This window comes from Phocoena sinus, chromosome X (assembly GCF_008692025.1).
Source record: "Phocoena sinus isolate mPhoSin1 chromosome X, mPhoSin1.pri, whole genome shotgun sequence".
Taxonomy (NCBI): Eukaryota; Metazoa; Chordata; class Mammalia; order Artiodactyla; family Phocoenidae; genus Phocoena; species Phocoena sinus.
Window position 1 is genome coordinate 65097537 of NC_045784.1, and position 24393 is coordinate 65121929.

Consider the following 24393-nt stretch of genomic DNA (forward strand, 5'->3'; position numbering starts at 1 on the left):
CCAACGCAGGGGACACAGGTTCAAGCCCTGCTCCGGGAAGATCCCACATGCCGTGGGGCAACTAAGCCCGAGTGCCACAATTACTGAGCCTGTGCTCTAGAGCCCATGAGCCACCACTACTGAAGCACGTGCCACAACTACTGAAGCCTGCGCACCTAGAGCCTGTGCTCCACAACAAGACAAGCCACCGCAATGAGAAGCCTGTGCACCACAACGAAGAGTAGCCCCTGCTCGCCACAACTAGAGAAAGCCCGTGTGCAGCAACAAAGACCCAATGCAGCCAAAAATAAATAAATAAAATAAATATATTTTTTTAAAATTAAATAAATAAATAAAAATAACATTGTTGCTTAGTCCTTTCTAATACTTATGCATTTTATTTCCTCTTGAATTATTGAAATAGCTAGAATTTTCAGAACTATTATGAAACAGTAGTTATAAGACTAGCCATACTTGCCTTGCTACCAGTCTAAATGAAGAATGGGAAGTTTGGTTCAAGATGGCGTAGTAGAAGGACATCCGCTCACTCCCTCTTGTGAGAGCACCAGAATCACAACTAACTGCTGAACAATCATCAAGAGGAAGAAAATGGAACACATGAAAAAAGATACCCCACATCCAAAGACAAGGGAGAAGCCGTAATGAGAGGGTAGGAGGGGTGCAATCATGATAAAAATTAAATCCTATAACCGCTGGGTGGGTGACTCACAAACTGGAGAACAATTATACCACAGAAGTCCACCCACTGGAGTGAAGGTTCTGAGACCCAAGTCAGGCTTCCCAACCTGAGGGTCCAGCAACAGGAGGAAGAATCCCCAGAGAATCAGACTTTGAAGGCCAGTGAGATTTGATTGCAGGACTTTGACAGAACTGGGGGAAACAGAGACTCCACTCTTGGAGGGCACACACAAAATAGTATGCACACCAGAACCGAGGGGAAAGGAGCAGTGACCCCATAGGACACCGAACCAGAATCACCTGCTAGTGCTGGAGGGTCTTCTGCAGAGGCAGTGTGTGAATGTGGCTCATGTCGGGGACAAGGACACTGGTGGAAGAAATTCTGGAAAGTACTCATTAGCATGAGCCCTCCCAGAGTCTGCCATCAGCTCCATTAAAGAGCCTGTAGCCTCCAGTGCTGAGTCGGCTCAGGCCAAACAACCAACAGGGAGGAAAATCAGCCCCACCCATCAGCAGACAAGCAGATTAAAGTTTTACTGAGCTCTGCCGACCAGAGCAACACCCAGCTCTACCCACCACCAGTCCTTCCCATCAGGAAGCTTGCACAAGCCTCTTAGATAGGCTCACCCACCAGAGAGCAGACAGCAGAAGCAAGAAGAACTACAATTCTGCAGCCGCCAGAATGTAAACCACAATCACAGAAAGATACACAAAAAGAAAAGGGAGAGGACTCTGTCCAAGATGAAGGAATAATATAAAATCCCAGAAAAACAATTAAATGAGGTGGAGATAGACAACCTTCCAGAAAAAGAATTCAGAATAATGATAGTGAAGGTGATCAAGGACCTCGAAAAAGGAATGGAGGGAAAGATTGAGAGGATGCAAGAAATGTTTAACAAAGACCTAGAAGAAGTAGAGAAGAAACAAACAGAGAAGAACAATACAATAACTGAAATGAAAACACACTAGAAGGAATCAATAGCAGAATAACTGAGGCAGAAGAACGGATAAGTGACCTGGAAGACAGAATGGTGGAATTCACTGCCGTGGAACAGAATAAAGAAAAAAAATGAAAAGAAATGAAGACAGCTTACGAGACTTCTGTGACAACATTGAACACACCAACATTTGCATTATAGTGGCCCCAGGAGGACAGGAGAGAGAGAAAGGACCCAAGAAAATATTTGAAGAGATTATAGTCAGAAACTTCCCAAACATGGGAAAGGAAATAGCCACCCGAGTCCAGGAAGCACAGAGAGTCCCAGGCAGGATAAACTCAATGAGAAACACAACGTAACACATAACAATCAATTGACAAAAATTAAAGACAAAGAAAAATTATTAAAAGCAACAAGGGAAAAACGACCAACAACATACAAGGGAACGCCCATAAGGTTAACAGCTGATTTCTCAGCAGGAACTCTACAAGCCAGAAGGGAGTGGCACGATATATTTAAAGTGATGAAAGGGAAGAACCTACAACCAAGATTACTCTACCCGGCAAGGATCTCATTCAGATTCAACAGAGAAATCAAAAACTTTACAGGTAAGCAAAAGCTAAGAGAATTCAGCGCCACAAAACCAGCCCTAAAAGAAATGCTAAAGGAACTTATCTAAGTGGGAAACACAAGAGAAGAAAAGGATCTACAGAAACAAACCCAAAAAATTGCGAAAAGGACCTACAGAAACAAACCCAAAAATTTGAGAAAAAGGTAATAGGAACATACATATCGATAATTACCTTAAATGTGAATGGATTAAATGTTTCAACTATAAAACACAGGCTCACTGAATGGATACAAAATCAAGACCCATATATATGCTGTCTAAACTATAACCGCTTCAGACCTAGGGACACATACAGACTGAAAGTTAAGAGATGGCAAAAGATATTCTATGCAAATGGAAATCAAAAGAAGCTGGAATAGCAATAGTCATATCAGATAAAATAGACTTTAAAATAAAGAATGTAACAAAACACAAGGAAGGACACTACATAAGGATCAAGGGATCAATCCAAGGAGAAGATACAATTATAAATATATATGCACCCCACATAGGAACACCTCAATACATAAGACAAATGCTAACAGCTATAAAAGAGGAAATCAACAGTAACACAATAATAGTGGCGGACTTTAACACCTCACTTACTCCAATGGACAGATCATCCAGACATAAAAGGAATAAGGAAATACAAGCTTTAAATGACACAATAGACCAGATGGGTTTAATTGATATTTATAGGACATTCCATCTGAAAACCACAGATTATATTTTCTTCTCAAGTGAATGCAGAACATTCTCCAGGATAGATCACACCTTGGGTCACAGATCAAGCCTCAGTAAATTTAAGAGAATTGAAATCATATCAAGCATCTTTTCTGACCACAACACTGTGAGATTAGAAATAAATTACAGGGTAAAAAATGTGGAAAACACAAACACATGGAGGCTAAACAACATGTTACTAAATAACCAAGACATCACTGAAGAAATCCAAAACTACCTAGGGACAAATGACAATGAAAACACGACCATCCAAAACCTATGGGATGTAGCAAAAGCAGTTCTAAGAGGGAACTTTATAGCAATACAATCCTACCTCAAGAAACAAGAAAAATCTCAAATAAACAGTCTGACCTTACACCTAAAGGAACTAGAGAAAGAAGAACAAACAAAACCCAAGTTTAGTAGAAGGAAAGAAATCATTAAAATCAGAGCAGAAATAAATGAAATAGAAACAGAGAAAATGATAGGAAATTTCAATAAAACTAAAAGCTGGCTCTGAGAAGTTAAACAAAATTGGTTAACCTTTATACAGACTCATCAAGCAAAATAAGGAGTGGAGTCAAATAAATAAAATTAGAAATGAAAAAAAAGTTACAACAGACACCACAGAAATACAAAGTATCATAAGAGACTACTACAACCACCTATATGCCAATAAAATGGACAACTTGGAAGAAATGGGCAAATTCTTAGAAATGTATAACCTTCCAAGACTGAACAAGGAAGAAATAGAAAATATGAACAGACCAATCAGAAGTAATGAAATTGAAACTGTGATTAAAAATCTTCTGACAAACAAAAGTCCAGGACCAGGTGGCTTCACAGGTGAATTCTATCAAACATTTAGAGAAGAGCTCACACTCAAAACTCATTCTATGAAGCCGCCATCACCCTGACACCAAAACCAGACAAAGATACTACAAAAAAATGTTACAGACTAATATCACTGATGAATATATGCAAAAATCCTCAACAAAATATTATCAAACAGAAAACAACAACATATTAGAAGGATCCTAAGCCATGATCAAGTGGGATTTATCCCATGGATGCAAGGATTCTTCAATATACACAAATCAATCAATGTGATATACCATATTAACAAACTGAAGAATGAAAATCATATGATCATCTCAATAGATGCAGAAAAAGCTTTTGACAAAATTCAACACCCATTTATGATAAAAACTCTCTAGAAGCTCGGCAAAGAGGGAACCTACCTCAACATAATAGAGGTCACATACTACAAGCCCACAACAAACATCATTCTCAATGGTGAAAAACTGAAAGCATTTCCTCTAAATCAGGAACAAGACAAGCATGCCCACTCGCACCACTATTATTCAACATAGTTCTGGAAGTCCTAGCCACAACAATCAGAGAAAAAAAGGCAATAAAAGTAATACAAATTGGACAAGAAGAAGTACAACTGTCACTGTTTGCAGATGACAGGATACTATACATAGATAATCCTAAAAATGCCACCAGAAAACTACTAGAGCTAATCAAAGAATTTGGTAAAGTTTCAGGATACAAAATTAATGCACAGAAATCTCTTGCATTCCTATACACTAACAGTGAAAGATCAGAAAGAGAAATGAAGGAAACAATCCCATTCCCCACTGCAACAAAAAGAATGAACCATCTAGGAACAAACTACCTAAGGAGGTAAAAGACCTGTCCTCAGAAAATTATAAGACAATGCTTAAAGAAATCAAATATGATGCAAACAGATGGAGAGATACACCATGTTCTTGGATTGGAAGAAACAGGATTGTGAAAATGACTATACTACCCAAAGCATTTCACATATTCAGTGCAATCCCTATCAAATTACCAACGGCATTTTTTTACAGAACTAGAACAGAAAAATCTTAAAATTTGTATAGAGACACAAAAGACCCCAAATAGCCAAAGCAATCTTGAGAAATAAAACAAAACAAAACGGAGCTGGAGGAATCAGGCTCCCTGACTTCGGACTATACTACAAAGCTACAGTAATCAAGACAATATGGTACTGGCACTAAAACAGAAATATAGATCAATGGAACGGGATAGAAAGCCCAGAGATAAACCCACACACCTGTGGTCAACTAATCTATGAAAATGGAGACAAGGATAAACAATGGAGAAAAACCCATCTCTTCAATAAGTGGTGCTGGGCAAACTGGACAGGTACATTTAAAAGAATGAAATTAGAACACTTCCTAACACCATACACAAAAATAAACTCAAAATGGATTGAAGACCTAAATAAAAGAACAGACATTATAACTCTCCTAGAGGAAAACATAGGAAGAACATCCTTTGACATAAATCACAGCAAGATCTTTTTTGACCCACTTCCTAGAGAAATGGAGATAAAAAAAAACAGTGGTACCTAATGAAACTTAAAAGCCTTTGCACAGCAAAGGAAACCATAAACAAGACAAAAAGACAACCCTCTGAATGGGAGAAAATGTTTGCAAACGAAGCATCTGACAAAGGACTAATCTCCAAAATATACAAGCTACTCATGCCGCTCAATATCAAAGAAACAAACAACCCAATCCAAAAATGGGCAGAAGATCTAAATAGGCATTTCTCCAAAGAAGATATACACATTGTCAACAAATGCATGAAAGGATGCTCAACATCACTAATCATCAGAGAAATGAAAATCAAAACTACATTGAGGTATCACCTCACACTGGTCAGAATGCCCATCATCAAAATATCTACAAACAATACATGCTGGAGAGGGTGTGGAGAAAAGGGAACCCTCTTGCACTGTTGATGGGAATGTAAATTGATACAGCCACTATGGAGAACAGTATGGAGGTTCCTTAAAAAACTAAAAATAGAACTACCATATGACTGAGCAATTCCACTACTGGGCATATACCCTGAGAAAACCATAATTCAAAAAGAGTCATGGAACACAATGTTCATTGCCACTCTATTTACAATAGCCAGGACATGCAAGCAACCTAAGTGTCCATTGACAGATGAATGGATAAAGAAGATGTGGCACATATATACAATGGAATCTTACTCAGTCATAAAAAGAAACCTAATTGAGTTATTTGTAGCGAGGTGGATTGACCTAGAGTCTGTCATACAGAGTGAAGTAAGTCAGAAAGAGAGAAACAAATACCATATGCTAACACATATATATGGAATCTAAAGGAACAAAATATGGTTATGATGATCCTAGGGGTAGAACACGAATAAAGACCCAGATGTAGAGAATCGACTTGAGGACATGGAAATGGAGAAGGGTAAGCTGGGATGAAGTGAGAGAGTGGCATAGAGTTATTTATAATACCAAATGTAAAGTAGATAGCTCGTGGGAAACACCTGCATAGCACAGGGAGATCAGCTCCGTGCTCTGTGACCACCTAGAGAGGTGGGATAGTCGGGAGGGGAGGGAGATGCAAGTGAGAGATAATGTATTTATATATGTATATGTATAGCTGATTCACTTTGTTATAAAGCAGAAAGTAACATACCATTGTAAAGCAATTATACTCCAATAAAGATGTTTTAAAAATCCCCTAAAAAACATGAGTAATTAAGACATATGCAGATTAACAGAAGCTGAGGTAATTCATCACCAGTGTACTTACCCTAAAAGAAATGCTAAAGAGAGTCTTCAAGTTGAAATGAAAGATTGCTAAACAGTAAATTAAGGATAAACCATAAATTAATTAAAAATATAAAGATCTTTGATAACAGTAAAATATGAAGAAATGTAAAAGCCACTACTGTTTTAATTTTGGTTTGTAACTCTGCTTATTTTTCTACAAGATTTAAAACATGAGTCGGTGTCCTGTCTGCCACCACAGACAAAGCCTCCTTTGGCCACACAGGCCCCAGTGGGCCTGTTCACTCCACCCATGCCAAAGCCTCTGATGGAATCAGCCCTGGGCACCACAGCCTGAGAGAGGAAGCCACCAATGCTGGCAGGGGCTGAGTGTTAAAGTGTGGGGTTAAGAGAGCAGATTCAAGGAGAGGACTGCTGTTGGCTGTGCAGAGACAACCTGAAAGAATGGGAGTGAGAGGATCTACAGACATGAATGCTACTAGAGGAAGCATGGTCTGCCTTGGAAATGAGGTATCATTGCTGAGTGGTGCACAAGGGACAGGGCTGCCATTGCAACCCTCTTCCCCATCCACCATCCCATGCCTCTGAGGGCACCAGAAGAGACTCCCATCAAAGTGAGTACATTCCAATCAGTTGGAATTTCCTGTCAGTCGCTGCCACCACAGGCACTTTTTGCATGCTCCAGTTGTGGCCATCTTATCCCTCCCCGGCCTGAGCAAGTAAGTGTCCCAATCAGCCAGAGTGCCCCAATCAGCTGCTGCTTTCACCGCCTCTCACCTGGGCAGAGAAAAGTTGCCTGAGGGCGGCCCACAGGCAGAGATGGGGCCAAAACCAAAGCTGAGCCCCAGGGGATGTGTGACTAAGGAAGAGGAACTGGGTATCTCTCTGTACAGTTGCACAAGTGGTGGATTAAATCCCCAAGATCTCCTTGGTAAACCAAGGAATATCTGAATGGACAAAGAGTTCTCCCACAACTGACACTGCTCTAGTCTCAGCTGTGCATTTTGTGGGCAAGTACACTTAGGAGTTCGGCCAGGTAAGAGTCTGAGCTGCCTTCACAGTGCCCACAGTGGGACCAGAGACCTACCTAGAGGTATTGGAGGGCCTCCTGGGGAGGCAGAGGTTGGCTGTGGCTCACTGTGGGGACAGGGAAGCTGACAGCAGAGGACTCAGGAAAATGTTAGTATTACCATTCTTAAAATTTTTGTTCTATTTTTGTTTTTTGTTTTTTTATTATTTTTTATTTATTTTCCTTTTTTCTTAATTTTTAATATATTTTTAATTTTCCTATTCTTACTTTACTTTTTTGTTCCTTTGTGTTTTTTTCTTGTTTTTGTACTTTGTTTTGATTTCTGGGTTTCTTTTGTTTCTTTATCATTTTTCTGTGTTTGTTTTGTTTCCTTTGCTTTTCTTAGTTTGCTATCTGTTTTTGTTTTCATTAATTTTGTTGTATTGTTTACTTTCTTTTTGAGTTCTTTGTTTAGTTGTTCTCGTTTCCTTTATTTTTTGTTTGTTTGTTTTTATCATTTGTCTTAGATTGCATTTGTCTGTTTGTTTTCTTTTCTTTTCTTCTTCTTCTTCTTCTTTTTTTTTTTTTTTTTTTTTGGCTCCCCAACCAGGGGTTGGGCCTGAGCTTCCAGGGTAAGAGTGCAGACCCCACGATGCTGCACCACCAGAGAATTACTGGCCCAAGGGAATATTAATCAGTGTGAGCGCTCCCAGAAGTCTCCATCTCAACACAAAGATCCTGCTCCACACAACAGCTTGCAGGCTCCAGGGCAGGACAACTCATGCCAAACAACCAGCAAGATAGGAGGACATTGTCATGCATCAGCAGACAGGCTGCCTAAAGTTGGACTAAGTTCACAGACCCACCAAAACACACCATATGATGTGGCCATGCCCATCAAAGGGACAAGACTCAGCTCCAACCACGACAGCACATGCACCAGTCCCTCCCACTGGAAAACCTACACAAGCACTTGGACAAACCTCACCCACCAACTGGCAGGCACCACAAGCAAGAGGAACTACAAGCATGCAGCCTGCGTAAAGGAGACCACAAACACAGTAAGTCAGACAAAATGAGATGATAGAGAAATATGTTGCAGACAAAAAGGCAAGGTAAAAACCCACAAGACCAAATAAATGAAGAGGAAATAGGCAACCTACCTGAAAAAGACTTCAGGGTAATGATAGGAAAGATGATCCAAACTCTCGGAAACAGAATGGAGGCAAGGATTGAGAAGATACAAGAAATATGTAACAAAGACCTAGAAGAATTAAAGAACAAACACACAGTGATGAACAACACGATAACTGAAGTGAAAAATACACTATAAGGAAGCAATAGCAGAATAACTGAGGCAGAAGAACCGATAAGTGGGCTGGAAGCTAGAATGGTGGAAAAAATCGCCATGGAGCACAATAAAGAAAAAGAATGAAAAGAAATGAGGACAGTCTCAGAGACTTCTGGGACAATGTTAAATACACCAACATTCAAATTACAGGGGTCCCAGAAGAAGAGAAAGAGAAAGGGTCTGAGAAAATATTTGAAGAGATTAGAGTTGAAAACTTAACCTGGGAAAAGAAAGAGTCACCCAAGTCCAGGAATCACAAAGAGTCCCATACAGGATAAAGCCCAGGGGAAACATGCTGAGATACATATACTGAAACTAACAAAAATTAAATCCAAAGAAAAAATATTAAAAGCAGCAAGGGAAAAGCAGCAAATAACATACAAAAGAATCCCCATAAGGTTATCAATGGATTTTTCACCAGTAACTCTGTGGACCAGAAGGGAGTGGCATGACATATTTAAAGAGATGAAAGGGAAAAACCTACAACCAAGAGTACTCTAACCAGTGAAGATCTCATTCAGATTCAATGGAGAAATCAAAAGCTTTACAGACGAACAAAAGCTAAAATTAAGCACCACCAAACCAGCTTTACAACAAATGCTAAAGGAACTTCTCTAAGAGGGAAGCAGAAAAGAAAAAGCCCTACAAAACCAAACCCAAAACAATGAAGAAAATGGTAATAGGAACATACATACTGATAATTAGCTTAAGTGTAAATAGATTAAATGCCCCAATCAAAAGAATTTATGAAAAGTGAAATCATATCAAGCATCTATTCCAATCACAATGCTATGAGATTAAAGATAAACTATAAGAAAAAAATGTAAAAAACACAAACACATGAAGTCTCAACAATATGCTACTAAACATCAAAGGGATCACTGAAGAAATCAAAAAGGAAATTTAAAAAACCTAAGATTGCTTTGGCTATTCAGGGTCTTTTGTATTTCCATACAAATTGTGAAACATTTTGTTCTAGTTCTGTGAAAAATGCCATTGGAAATTTCTTAGGGATTGAATTGAATCAGTAGATTGCATTGGGTAGTATAGTCATTTTCACAATGTTGATTCCTCCAATCCAGGAACATGGTATAACTCTCCATCTGTTTGTATCATCTTTAATTTCCTTCATCAGTGTCTTATAATTTTTTGCATACAGGTTTTTGTCTCCTTAGGTAGGATTATTCCTAGGTAATTTATTCTTTTTGTTGCAATCATAAATGGGAGTGTTTCCTTATATTCTCTTCCAGACTTTTCATCGTTAGTGTATAGGAATGCAAGAGATTTCTGTGCATTTATTTGGTACCCTGCAACTTTACCAGATTCATTTATTAGCTCCAGTAGTTTTCCGGTAGCATCTTTACAATTCTCTATGTATAGTATCATGTCATCTGCAAAGAGCGACAGCTATATTTCTTCTTTTCTGATTTGGATTCCTTTTATTTATTTTTCTTCTCTGATTGCCATGACTAAAACTTCCAAAACTATGTTGAATAACAGTGGTGAGAGTGGGCAGACTTGTCTTGTTCCTGATCGGAGGGGAAATGGTTTCAGTTTTTCACCATTGAGAACCATGTTCGCTGTGGGTTTGTCATATATGGCCTTTATTATGTTGAGGTAGTTTCCCTCTATGCTCTCTTTCTGCAGAGATTTTATCATAAATGGGTGTTGAACTTTGTCAAAAGTTTTCCTGCACCTATTGAGATGATCATATTGTTTTTATCCTTCAATTTGTTAATATGGTGTATCATATATATATAGAATCAAAAAAACGGTTCTGATGAACTTAGGGACAGGACAGGAATAAAGATGCAGATGTAGAGAATGGACTTTAGGACACCAGCAGGGGGAAGGGTAAGCTGGGATAAAGTGAGAGAGTAGCACTGAAATATATACACCACCAAATGTAAAATAGATAGCTCGTGGGAAGAAGCTGCATCACACAGCAAGATCAGCTTGGTGCTTTGTGATCACCTAGAGGGGTGGGATAGGGAGGGTGGGATGGAGACACAAGAGGGAGGGGATATGGGGATATGTGTATACATGTAGCTGATTCACTTTATTATACAGTAGAAACTAGCACAGCATTGTAAAGCAATTATACTCCAATAAAGTTGTTAAAAAAAGAAACTAAGAAAAATGAAAAGGAAAGTAGGACCATCCAAAACCTATGAAAAGCAGCAAAAGTAGTTTTAAGTATAACGTTTATAGCAATACAATCTTACCTCAAGAAACAAGAAAAATCTCAAATAAACAATCAAACATTTCACCTAAAGCAAATAGAGAAAGAAGAACAAACAAAACCGAAATTTAGTAGAAGGAAAGAAATCATAAAGATGAGAACAGAAATGAATGAAATAGAGATGAAGAGAACAATCACAAAGATCAATGAAACTAAAAGATTGTTCTTTGAGAAGATTTAAAAAATTGATTAACCTTTATACAGACTCAATAAGAAAAAGAGGGAGAGAACTCAAATCAGTAAAATTAAAATTGAAAAAGAAGTTACAACAGACACCGCAGAAATACAAAGCATCATAAGAGACTACTGTAAGCAAATATATGCCAAAAAATGGGCAAGTTGGAAGAAATGGACAAATTCTTATAAAGGTAAAACCTTCCAAGACTGAACCAGGAAGAAATGGAAAATATGAATAGAACAATCAGAAGTAATGAAATTGAAACAGTGATTAAAAACCTTCCAGAAGACAAAAGTCCAGGACCAGATGGCTTCACAGGTGGTTTCTCTCAAACATTTAGAGAAGAGCTAACACCTATCCTTCTCAAACCGTTCCAACAAATTGCAGAGGGAGGAACACCCCCAAGATAATTCTATGAGGCCACCATCACCCTGACCAACACCGACAAAGATACCACACACAAAAGTATTACAGGCCAATGTCACCGATGGACATGGACACAGAAATCTTCAACAGAATACTAGCAAAACAAATCCAACAACACAAAGGATCATACACCATGATCAAGTGGAATTTATCCCAGAGATGCAAGGATTCTTCAATATACACAAATCAATCAATGTGATACACCATATTAAAAAACTGAAGAAAAAAATCATATGATCATCTCAATAGATGCAGAAAAAGCTTCTGACAAAATTCAACACCCATTTATGATAAAAAAAACTCTCCAGAAAGAGAGCATAGAGGGAACCTGCATCAACATAATAAAGACCATATATGACAAACCCACAGGAAACATCATTCTTTTAAAAAAAATTATTTATTTATTCATTTATTTAAATTTTGGCTGCATTGGGTCTTCACTGCTGCACATGGGTTTTCTCTAGTTGCAGTGAGTGGGGGCTACTCTTTGTTACGGGGTGCAGGCTTCTCATTGTGGTGACTTCTCTTGTTGCAGAGCATAGGCTCTAGGTGCATGGGCTTCAGTGGTTGTGGCACATGGGCTTCAGTAGTTGTGGCTTGCGGGCTCTAGAGCACAGGCTCAGGACTTGTGGCGCACAGGTTTAGTTGCTCTGCGGCATGTGGGATCTTCCCGGACCAGGGCTCAAGCCCATGTCCCCTGCATTGGCAGGCAGATTCTTAACAACTGCACCACAGGGAAGCCCAGAAACATCATTCTTAATGGTGTAAAACTGAAAGCATTTCCTTTAAGATCAGGAACAAGACAATGATGTTGACTCACCACTTTTATTCAACATAGCTTTGGAAGTCCCAGCCACAGCAATCAGAGAGCAGAAAGAAATAAAATGAATCCAAATTGGAAAAGAAGCAGTAAATCTGTCACTGTTTGTAGATGACATGATACTATACATAGAGAATCCTAAAGATGCCACCAGAAAACTACTAGAGCTACTCAATGAATCTGGTAAATTAGCAGGGTACAAAATAAATGCACATAAATCTCTTGCATCCCTATACACTAATGACAAAAAATCTGGAAAGTAAATTAAGGAAACACTCCCATTTACCACTGCAACAAAAAGAATAAAATACCTAGGAAAAAACCTACCTAAGAAGACAAAAGACTTGTATACACAAAACTATAAGACACTGATGAAAGAAATCAAAGATGATGGAAACAGATGGAGAGATATACCATGTTCTTTGATTGAAAGAATCAACATTATGAAAATGACTATACTACTCAAAGCAATCTACAGATTCAGTGCAATCCCTATCAAACTACCAATGGCATTTTTCACTGACCTAGAACAAAAAATTTCACAATTTGTATGGAAACACAAAAGACCCTGAATAGCCAAAGCAATCTTGAGAAAGAAAAATGTAGCTGGAGGAATCAGGTTCCCTAACTTCAGACTATACTACAAAGCTACAGTAATCAAGACAGTATGGTACTGGCACAAGAACAGAAATATAGAACAATGGAACAGGAGATAAATCCCAGAGATAAACCCACGCATCTAAGATCACCTAATCTATGACAAAGAAGGCAAGAATATACAATGGAGAAAAGACAGTCTCTTCAATAAGTGGTGCTGGGAAAACTGGACTGCTACATGTAAAAGAGTGAAATTAGAATATTCTCTAACACCATATACAAAAATAAACTCAAAATGGATTAAAGACCTAAATTTAAGACTGCATACCATAAAACTCCTAGAGGAAAACTCAGTCAGGACTCATTTTGACATAAATCACAGCAATATATATTTTTGATCTGTCCTCTAGAGCAATGAAAACAGAATCAAAAATAAATGGGACCTAATTAAACTTAAAAGCTTTTGCACAGCAAAGGAAATCATAAACAAAGCAAAAGTCAAACTATGGAGTGGGAGAAAGGATTTACAAATGGTGCAGCTGACAAGTGATTCATTTCCAAAATATACATAGAGCTCAATATCAAAAAAATAATCCCAATTCCAAAATGGGTGGAATACTTTAATAGACATTCCTCCAAAGAAAATGTACAGATAACCAATGGGCACATGAAAAAATGCTCCACATTTCTAATTATTAGAGAAATGCTAATCAAAACTACAGTGAGGTATCATCTCCCACTGGTCAGATTGGCTCTCATCAAAAAATCTAAAAACAGGGCTTCCCTGGTGGCACAGTGGTCGAGAGTCCGCCTGCCCATGCAGGGGACACGGGTTCGTGCCCCAGTCCAGGAGGATCCCACATGCCATGGAGCAGCTGGGCCCATGAGCCATGGCCGCTGAGCCTGCACATCTGGAGCCTGTGCTCTGCAACGGGAGAGGCCACAACAGTGAGAGGCCCGCGTACCACACACACACAAAAAAATCTACAAACAGTAAATGCTGGAGAGGGTGTGGAGAAAAGGGAACTCTCCTACACTGTTGGTACGAATGTAAATTGGCACACCACTATTGAGAACAGTATGGAGGTTCCTTAAAAAACTAAAAATAGAACTAACATATGACCCAACAATCCCACTACTGGGCATATACCCTGAGAAGAACATAACTGAAAAAGAGTTATGTACCACAACGTTCATTGCAGCACTATTTACAATAGCCAGGACATGGAAGCATCCTAAGTGTCCATTAACAGATGAAAGGATAAAGAAGATGTGGCACGTTTATACAATGGAATATTACTCAGCCATTAAAAGAAATGAAATTGAGTTATTTGTAGTGAGGTGGATGGACTTAGAGTCTATCATAGAGTGAAGTAAGTTAGAAAGAGAAAAAAAATACTGTATGCTAACACATATATATGGGATCAAAAAAAAAGGTTCTGATGAATCTAAGAGCAGGACAGGAATAAAGACACAGATGTAGAGAATGGACTTGAGGACACAGGAGGGGGAAGGGTGTGCTGGGACAAAGTGAGAGAGTAGCACTGACATATATACACTACCAAATGTAAAATAGATAGCTAGTGGGAAGCAGCCGCATAGCACAGGGAGATCAGCTCAGTGCTCTGTGACCACTTAGAGGGGTGGGATATGGAGTGTGGGAGGGAGATCAAGAGGGAGGGGATATGGGGATATATATACATATAGCTGATTAACTTTGTTATACAGCAGAAACTAACACAACATTGTAATCGTACTTCAATAAAGATGTTTAAAAAATAATAATGATAAAGAGAAATGCTAGGGACAAATACAAAAAAGCAAGCAAACAAAAAATCTAAAAATAGAGCTACCATATGACCCAGCAATCCCATTAACAGATGTATATACAGAGAAAACTCTGACTTGAAAAGATACGTGCACCCCAATATTCATAACAACACTATTTACAACAGGCAAGACATGGAAGCAACCTAAATGTCCATTGACAGATGATTGGACAAAGAAGATGTGGTATATATGTATATATATATAATGGAATATTAGTCAGCCATACAAAAGAATAAAATAATGCAATTTGCAGCAAGATGTATGGACATAGAGATTATCATACTAAGTGACCTAGTTCAGACAGAAAAAGACAAACATCATATGATATCACTTATATGTGGAATAAAATAATGATACAAATGAACTTATTTACAAAACAGAAATGGACTCACAGACATAGAAAACAAATATATGTTTATCAAAGGGGAAGGGGGGATGAAGGGATGGATTTGTAATTTGGGATAAACAAATACACTTTACTATATATAAAATAGATAAACAACAAGGACTTACTGTATAGCACAGGGAACTATATTCAATATCTTATAATAACCTATAATGAAGAAGAATCTCTTAGAGGAAAGAAACTCTTAGAGGAAAATGCTCTTTGACATAAACCACAGCAAGATCCTTTTTGACCGAACCCCTAAAGTAATGAAAAGAAAAACAAAAATAAACAAATGCGACCTAATGAAACTTAAAAGCTTTTGCACAGCAAAGGAAATCATAAACAAGACGAAAAGACAACACTCAGAATAGGAGAAAATATTTGCATACAAAAAAACAGGCAAAGGATTAACCTTCAAAATATATAAACAGCTCATGGAGCTCAATATCAAAAAAGCAACCCAATTATAAAATGGGCAGTAGACCTAAATAGACATTTCTCCAAAGAAGACATACAGATGTCCAAGAGGAACATGAAAAGATGCTCAACATCATTAATTATTAGAGAAATGCTAATGAAAACTACAGTGAGGTATCACCTCACACCAGTCAGATTGGCCATCATTAAAAATCTATGAACAATAAATGCTGGAGAGGGTGTGGAGAAAAGGGAACCCTCTTTCACTGTTGGTGGGAATGGAAATTGATACAGCCACTATGGAGAACAGTATGGACGTTCCTTAAAAAACTAAACACAGAACTACCCTATGACACAGCAATCCCACTACTGGGCATATACCCGAGAAAAACATAATTCTAAAGGACACATGTAGCCCAATGTTCATTACAGCACTATTTACAGTAGCCAGGACATGGGAACAACCTTAATGTCCAACAACAGGTGACTGGATAAAGAAGATATGGTAATACATACAATGGAATATTACTCAGCCAAAAAAGGAACAAAATTGGGTCATTTGTAGAGATGTGGATGGACCTAGATTCTGTCATGCACATTGAAGTAAGCCAGAAAGAGTAAAACAAATATCATACATTAACGCATATATGTGGAATCTAGAAAAATGGTACAGATGAACATTTTTGCAGGGCAAGAATAGATACATAGACATAGAGAATGGACTTGTGAACATGGGTGGGAACGGGAGGGTTGGACGAATTGGGAGATTAGGATTGACATATATACACTACCATGTGTAAAATAGATAGCCCAGTGGGAACATGTTATAAAGCACTGGAAGCTCAGCTGGTGCTCCGTGACAACCTAGATGGGTGGGATGTGGGGTGGGAGGGACGTCAAAGTGGGTGGGGATATAGGTATACATATAGCTGATTCACTTCTTTGTACAGCAGTAACTAACACAACATTGTAAAGCAATTATACTCGAATAAAAATAAATAACTAAATGAAGTAAAAACAAGAGAATCTGAAAAAGTATATATATATATATATATATATACAGCCTTTTGAATCACTTTGCTGTACACCTGCTGAAACATTTTAAATCAAGTATACTTCAATTTAAAAATTTTAGAAAATTAAACATATCATTCACCATTTTTAAAAAAGACATAGATTGGCAAAATGGATAAAATAAAAAACAGGATCCAACTCTATGCTGTCTACAGGAGACTCTTTTTAGACCTAAGAACACACATTGGTTGAAAGCAAAAGGATGGAGACAGATATTCTTTGTATAGTGTAACCAATATACAGCTTGGTTGGCTATACTGGTGTCAGGAAAAACACATAATGTAAGTCACAAACCATTGCAAGGGACAAATAAGGTTATTATATAAAGATAAAATGGTTGATTCACCAAGAAGATATAACGTTATAAAAATATATGTACAAAACATCAGAACTCCGAAATATATAAAGCAAACATTGACAGAACTGAAGGGAGAAATATCTCAATGATAAGAGTAAAAGACTTCAAAATTTTCCTACTCCATTCAGGATACTATAACAAAATATCACAGACTGCATACCATATAAAGAACAGAAATTTCTTTCTCAAGTTCTAGAGGCTGAAAATCCAAGATCAGGGTGCCAGCATGGTTGGGTGATGACCCTTTACCACGTTGTAAAGTTCTTGTTGTATCCTCAAATGGTGAAAGATACAAGGGAGATCTCTCAGGCCTCTTTTATAAAGGCATTAATTGTATTCATGTGGGCTCTGCCCTCATGACCTAATCACCTCCCAAAGGCCCCACCTTCTTATACCATCGCACTGGGCATTAGGATTTCAACACATAAATTCTGTGGGGACACAAACTTTCATACCACAGCAATACTCTACTTCTAATAATGGAGAGAACAACCAGACAATGTTAATAAGGAAATAGGGAACATAAACAACATTCTAGAACAACTGAAACTCATAGACGTACAAAGAGCACTCCATCCCCAAACAGCAAATTACATATTTTTCTCAGGTGCATATTGAAACATTCTCCAGGATAGACCATATATTAGGCCACAAACCACGTTTTAATAAATTTTAAAAGGTAGAAATCATATAGACTATCTTTTTCAATCACAATACAATGAAATAAATCAATGCAAGAATGAAAACTTCACAAATATGTGTGAATTAAACAACACACTCTTAAACAACCAAAGAGTCAAAGGGGAAATCGGAATATATCTTGAGACAAGTGAAAATGAAAACCAAACATGCCAAAACTTATGGAATACAGCAAAAGCAGTGCTAAGCAGGGAATTTTTTGCTGTAAATGTTTTCATCAAAAAAGAAGGAAAAATATTAGGTCAGCAACCTAATTTTTCACCTTAATGAACTAGAAAAAGAAGAATAAACTAAACCCAAACTTAGAAGAAGGAAATAAAAAATACTAGAGCAGAAATCATAAAATGTCAAATAGAAAAACAACAGGGAATATCAGTAAAATCAAGCATTGGTTCTTTGAAAAAATCAACAAAATTGACAAACCTTTAAATAGATTTACCACAAAAAAGAGGAAACTCAAATAATAAAAATCACAAATGAAAGTGGGACTTACTGCTGATTTAATGAAATAAAAAATGATTATAGGTGAGTCCTATGAATAATGGTATGCCATAAAATGGACAACCAAAATGAAATGGACAAATTCCAAGAAACACAAAACCTACTAAGACTGGATCATGAATAAATACAAAACCTGAATAGACCTATAACTAGTAAGGAGTTTGAATCAGCAATCTAAAACCTCCTAACAAAGAAAAGCTCAGGACTAGATGGCTTCACTGGTGAATCCTATAGAACATTTTTAAAAGAACTAACGTCAATACTTCTCAAACTCTTCAACATATATTGAAGAGGAGGGAATATACCTAACTCATTCTGAGGCCAGCATTACCTTGATACTAAAGCCAGATTTACAACCAAACAATGCAAAACTACAAACAGATATCCCTTATGAAAATTTATGTTAAAAATACTCAGCAAAATACTAGCAAACTAAATTCAACAACATATTAAAAATAGTATACACTATGACTAAGTGGGATTTATTCCTGGAAGGCAAGAATGGTTCAACATATGAAAATCAATAACTATAATATATGACATTAACAAAATGAGAGGAACTAAACACATGATTTCTCCAACTGATGCAGAAGAATCATCTGACAAAATTCAACACCCTTTTTATTATAAAACACTCAATGAACTAGGAATAGAATAAAACTTTCTCAACATGCTAAAGACTATGTATAAAAACCCAAAGCCAACATTACATTCAATGGTGACAGACTGAAAACCTTTCCTCTAAGATCAGGAACAAGACAAGGATGCTCACATTGGCCATTTCTATTCAACATATCATTAGAATTTCTAGCCAAAGCAATTAGACAAGAAAAAGAAATAAAAGGTATCCAAATTGGAAAGGAAGAATTAAAATTATTGCAGGTGGCATGATCCTATATGTAAAAATTTCTAAAGGTTTTCCATATAAGAAAAACTATTTAAACTAATATATTCAGAAAAACTACAGGATGAAAAAATCAGCATACAAAAATCATTGGTATTTTTATGCACTAACAATGAACAAAGAAAATAAGAAAACAATTCCATTTACAGTAGCACAGATATGAAAAAGAAATGAAGAACTGATACATTTTACAACATGGATGAATGTTGAAAATATGCTACATGAAAGAAACCAGTCACAAAAAATCACATATTTTATGATTTCATTTATATGAAACGTCTGGAAGAAGCAAATCCTTAAGTAGTAAATGTATATTAGTGTTTTGCCTATGCCTGGATGAATTAAGGGAAAATGGGCAGTGACTGCTAAGATACATGGTTTCTTATTGGGGTGATAAAATGTTCTACAGTTTATTGTTGTGGATCGTTGTACAATTCCGTGAATATATTCAAAACCATTGAACTGTGCATTTTAAACAGGTGGTTTCTATGGTATGTGAATCATATTTCTCTTTATTTCCACTTGAAGTAATTGTATGACTCTTGCTACATATGGATGAGAGAAATTAAAACTTCATCTTGCATTTGCATTCCACTTAACCCTACACACATAATGTCATGTTTCCATAGTCTCCTAATTTCACTCAGTTATTCATCCTAAATTGCTCCACCTAATTAAGGTCCAGCATTTTGTCAGAATGTGGATTTTGGCAAAGTAAAAGAGATCATGGGAGACAAAGGTCTTCATTTACCGGATCTTAGAATCTTGGGCTACTCAGTCAGGACTGGAAAGGTTTTACCATTGTAAATATTGGGAAATTAAGTCGTAGGGACCCAGTCCCAGATCATAAGGTTTGTTACAGATAGAGCTGCTGGTCGATCCCAGGATTCAGATTGACTATGTCAGGGCTCTGTCGAGCAGGAGTGCCAGTCAGCAGTTAAGAGCACTTACTAGACACTGATGAAAGAAATTAAAGATGATACAAATAGATGGAGAGATATACCATGTTCTTGGATGGGAAGAATCAACATTGTGAAAATGACTCTACTACCCAAAGCAATCTACAGATTCAATGCAATCCCTATCAAACTACCACTGGCATTTTTCACACAACTAGAACAAAAAATTTCGCAATTTGTATGGAAACACAAAAGACCCCGAATAGCCAACGCAATCGTGAGAACGAAAAAAGGAGCTGGAGGAATCAGGCTCCCTGACTTCAGACTATACTACAAAGCAACAGTAATCAAGCCAGTATGGTACTGGCACAAAAACAGAAAGATAGATCAGTGGAACAGGATAGAAAGCCCAGAGATAAACCCACACACATATGGACACCTTATCTTTGATAAAGGAGGCAGGAATGTACAGTGGAGAAAGGACAGCCTCTTCAATAAATGGTGCTGGGAAAACTGGACAGGTACATGTAAAAGTATGAGATTAGATCACTCCCTAACACCATACACAAAAATAAGCTCAAAATGGATTAAAGACCTAAATGTAAGGCCAGAAACTATCAAACTCTTAGAAGAAAACATAGGAAGAACACTCTATGACATAAATCACAGCAAGATCCTTTCTGACCCACCTCCTAGAGTAATGGAAATAAAAACAAAAATAAACAAATGGGACCTAATGAAACTTCAAAGCTTTTGCACAGCAAAGGAAACCATAATCAAGACCAAAAGACAACCCTCAGAATGGGAGAAAACATTTGCAAATGAAGCAACTGACAAAGGATTAATCTCCAAAATTTACAAGCAGCTCATGCAGCTCAATAACAAAAAAACAAACAACCCCATCCAAAAATGGGCAGAAGACCTAAACAGACATTTCTCCAAAGAAGATATACAGACTGCCAACAAACACATGAAAGAATGCTCAACATCATTAATCATTAGAGAAATGCAAATCAAAACTACAATGAGATATCATCTCACACCAGTCAGAATGGCCATCATCAAAAAATCTAGAAACAATAAATGCTGGAGAGGGTGTGGAGAAAAGGGGACACTCTTGCACTGCTGGTGGGAATGTGAATTGGTTCAGCCACTATGGAGAACAGTATGGAGGTTCCTTAAAAAACTACAAATAGAATTACCATATGACCCAGCAATCCCACTACTGGGCATATACCCTGAGAAAACCAAAATTCAAAAAGAGTCATGTACCAAAATGTTCATTGCAGCTCTATTTACAATAGCCCGGAGATGGAAAGAACCTAAGCGCCCATCATTGGACGAATGAATAAAGAAGATGTGGCACATATACATAATGGAATATTACTCAGCCTTAAAAAGAAATGAAATTGAGTTATTTGTAATGAGATGGATAGACCTAGAGTCTGTCATACAGAGTGAAGTAAGTCAGAAAGAAAAAGACAAATACCATATGCTAACACATATATATGGAATTTAAGGGAAAAAAATGTCATGAAGAACCTAGGGGTAAGACAGGAATAAAGATGCAGACCTACTGGAGAACGGACTTGAGGATATGGGGAGGGGGAAGGGTGAGTTTTGACGGCGAGAGAGAGTCATGGACATATACACACTAACAAACGTAGTAAGGTAGATAGCTAGGGGGAAGCAGCCGCAAGGCACAGGGATATTAGCTCGGGACTTTGGGACAGCCTGGAGGGGTGGGATGGGGAGAGTGGGAGGGAGGGAGACGCAAGAGGGAAGACATATGGGAACATATGTATATGTATAGCTGATTCACTTTGTTATAAAGCAGAAACTAACACACCACTGTAAAGCAATTATACCCCAATAAAGATGTTTAAAAAAAAAAAAAAGAGCACTTACTGTGAGCCTGACATTTCTCTAGGCATTGAGCTTACAGCTCTAGAAATAGACCATTGGGAAAGTATGCTTACACCTGGGTGTGAGGGGGGTAGGTGAGAGAAAGATGACCTCCTCCCACCCACTGCACTTTCTTTCTCCCCCCCTCTGGCCTGGTTGTTCAGGGAACATTCCAGGTAGTCCACATCCAAGCCCATGGATCCCATGGACTGGAGGTGGGGGAATGATTTGCAGTCCCCAGCTACTCAGCAGCCTCACATCTCTCCAATTAAGTCCTGCTGTGTTTTCTTTCCCGTCAGCTTCTGTCCTCCATACAATATTCTGGGCTCTATAATCAACTCAGGTGTCTAATGGCACAGTTAATTGGCCCTCCCTGCTGGTTGCTATGGTGATGCAGCCAGACGTTCTGCTCACTAAATTGAAATAAGAGGGAATCTGAGGTGGGAGGGGACAGCATGGGGAGAGTGGGGAGGCTGAAATTAAAATACTTTAATAATTTCTCTTGATTAAAAGTCCATTTTAAACTCCTGTTCCCTACTCTGTCTCTTGGAAAATAGAAACTTAATTGGGATAAAAGCCTTTTAAAAGTTTTTTAAATTGGAGTATAGGTGCTTTACAATGTTGTGTTAGTTTCTGCTGTACAGCAAAGAGAATCAGTCATACATATACATATATCCACTCTTTTCCATTCCCTTCCCATTTAGGTCACCACATAGCAGTGAGTAGAGTTCCCTGTACTATACAGTATGTTCTCATTAGTTATCAATTTTGTATATAGTAGTGTATATATGTCAGGGGTAAAAGCCTGGAAATAGGGATATTTCCAAGGTAAGGATAAGGCTTCACATACTCAAGACCAACAGTAATTGCAGGGAGTGCCTTTTGCCTTTGGAAAAAATAGCAGTAGGGATGGAGACCAAGATCCTTATTTATATGGGTCTTAGTTTCATGCATGTCAGTCCAGGCTTCAATGGCACCTTCTAATGTACTTTTTACATACTTCGCTTTTCTCTTTTTTGGAAAAGCTTTATTTATAGACCAGGTTTCTTAAAAATTGAAGTATAGTTGATTTACAATATTATATTAGTTTCAGATGTACAACAAAGTGATTCAATATTTTTATAGATTATATTCCTTTTAAAGTTATTGCAGATAATGGCTATATTTCCATATATTGTAAAATATATCATTGTTACTTATCTATTTTATGCATAGTAATTTGTATCTCTTAATCCTGTACCCCTATCTTGCATCTCTCCACTTCTGTCTCCTCACTGGTAACCACTAGTTTGTTCTCTATATCTGTGAGTCTATTTAAGTGATGTCATACAGTATTTGTCTTTCTCTGTCAAACTTATTTCACTAAGCATAATATTCTCTATGTCCACTCATGTTGTAAATGGCAGAATTTCCTTTTTTATGGCTCAGTAATATTCCATTCCATATGTATACCACCTCTTCTTTGTCCATTCATCTGTTGATGGACACATAGGTTGCTGCCATATCTTGACTATTGTAAATAATCCTGCTATGAATATTGGGGTGCATGTGTCTTTTCAAATTAGTGTTTTCACTGACTTTGAATACATACCGAGGAGTGGAATTGCTGGATCATATGGTAGTTCTATTTTTAATCTTTTGAGGAACATCCATACTGTTTTCCATAGTGGCTGCACCAATTTACATTCTCTCCAAGAGTGTACAAGAGTTCCCTTTTCTCAAAATTCTTGCCAACATTTGTTATTTGGGGTCTTTTTATGATACACATTCTGACAGGTGTAAGGTGAAATCTCATTTCAGATTTGATTTGCATTTCTCTGATGATTAGGGATGTTGAGCATCTTTCATGTGCCTAATAGTCACATCTACATCTTCTTTGGAAAAAATACCTGTTCAGGTCCTCTGCCCATTTTGAATCAGGATGTTCATTTGTTTGTTTGTGTTTTAATGTTGAGTCCTATGAATTCTTTGTATATTTTGCATATTAACCCCTTGTCAGGTAGATCACTTGCATATATATTATTCCATTTAGCAGTGGACTTTTAGTATTTTTTATCTCCTTTTTAAAAAAATTTTTTTAATCTTTATTGGAGTATAATTACTTTACAGTGTTGTGTAAGTTTCTACTGTATAACAAAGTGAATCAGCTATACGTATACATATATCCCCATATACCTTCCCTCTTCCTTCTGCCTCCTACCCTCTGTATCCCACCCTTCCAGGTGGTCACAAAGCACTG